Source organism: Meles meles, chromosome 16 (genome assembly GCF_922984935.1).
Source record: "Meles meles chromosome 16, mMelMel3.1 paternal haplotype, whole genome shotgun sequence".
NCBI lineage: Eukaryota > Metazoa > Chordata > Mammalia > Carnivora > Mustelidae > Meles > Meles meles.
The window spans coordinates 46,962,264-46,963,962 of NC_060081.1; the positions used below are offsets into that span (position 1 = coordinate 46,962,264).

At 42.7% G+C, this 1,699-nt stretch overlaps 1 pseudogene; it reads right to left on the reverse strand.

Annotated features, from left to right (window-relative positions):
* Positions 1–208: 208 nt before the first annotated feature.
* LOC123927270 lies at positions 209–1,095 on the reverse strand (annotated as a pseudogene).
* Between the last annotated feature and the right edge of the window lie 604 nt (positions 1,096–1,699).

Here is a 1,699-nt window from a genome sequence, read left to right on the forward strand (position 1 = left end):
AAGCCGGAATTTAAACCAAGCAATAAAATTCTAAAACTGTGCCCTTAAGTCTTGCTTTATATTGCATATTCAGTGCTTAAAATACATACTGTCATTTCATTCTCCGTGAAATGCATTGCTTCTTTTTTTCTTCTCTCTCTCTCTCCCTCTCTCTTTTTTTTTTAAGTTGTCAAATGATTCTTTACTGAAATATTTTCCTTTATAGTTCTTAACTGGCTAGGAAATCCACTGTACCATTATTGATGTCATTAACAATGTCATGAGAATGGTTGTCATCAACATTGCAGCCTACAGATTGGGCAGTCCTCAGGATCTTTTTAATGGTTCCAGAGAATTCTCTGGCTAAAGACTGGTACCACATCTATTGGTCAATGTTGACAATCTCATCAAGAGTGGTATTTCCGGGGGACGCCTGGGTGGCTCAGTGAGTTAAAGCCTCTGCCTTCGGCTCAGGTTATGATCCCAGGTTCCTGGGATCAAGCCCCGCATCGTGCTTTCTGCTCAGCGGGGAGCCTGCTTCCCTCTCTCTCTCTGCCTGCTTCTCTGCCAGCTTGTGATCTCTGTCAAATAAATAAATAAAATCTTTTTTTAAAAAAAAAAGAGTGGTATTTCCGGGGCACCTGGGTGGCTCAGTGGGTTAAAGCCTCTGCCTTCAGCTCAGGTCATGATCCCAGGACCTGGGATCAAGTCCCTGCTGAGCAGAGAGCCTGCTTCCTCCTCTCTCTGTCTCTGCCTGCTTCTCTGCCTACTTGTGATCTCTATCTATCAAATAAATAAATTTTTTAAAAAAGAGTGGTATTTTCATTGCACTTAAAGTCTTTCTGCTACTTTCTGTCTGATGGTAATTCCTTGAGGGCTTTGATAATCAGGGCAGAGGCAGAAGGTACCACTTCATTCTGGCCCTGTCCTTTCTGAATGGTCAGTTCCACTGTAATCCTCAGACCATTCCAATCACTGGCTGCCTTGGTGATGTCATCAACAACCTTGTTTGGAAACAAGGGCAGACGTGGCTCTGATTTCCCCAGTGGTGCACCCCAGGTACATGACTTTGAACTCACTGGGGTCAAACTTAGGTGGCATAGTGGAGGTAGCTGCTGTCCAGTGAACATGGATTCAGGATGACCCAAGTCTGTCACACCTTCACCTTTGCCAAGTCAAAAGCCAAAAGAAGCTGAAGTGCCTAACTTCTATGTCTTAAGAGACTGTTGAATTTCACCACAAAACAAGACTCAGTTATTTTATTTCCTGGTCTTTCTAAGCATTCTCAGATGGTTAATGTCTGTGAATGGGCCAGCATTTAACATATTATTACTGTGAATATTGTACCAAAGAAATGACACTGGAATGGCCAATCATTGGGATGCCTGGGTGGCTCAGTCGTTTAAGCATCTGCCTTTGGCTCAGGTCATGATCTCAGGGTCCTGGGATCGAACCCCACATGGGGCTCCTTGCTTAGCAGAGCAACCTGTCTCTCCCTCTCCCTCTGACTCTCTCCCAGCTTGTGCTCTCTCTGTCAACCTCTCTCTCTCTCTCTCTCTCTCTCTCTGGCAAATAAATAAATAAAATCTTAAAATAAAATAAAATGTCCAATCATTGGTTCAGAAAATATGTACATTATTTCCATTTTCAAGACATGAGTTATTATTGAAAAACACCTGATTTTTCTTATTAATGGAAAACTTGGGGCAACTCCAACTTT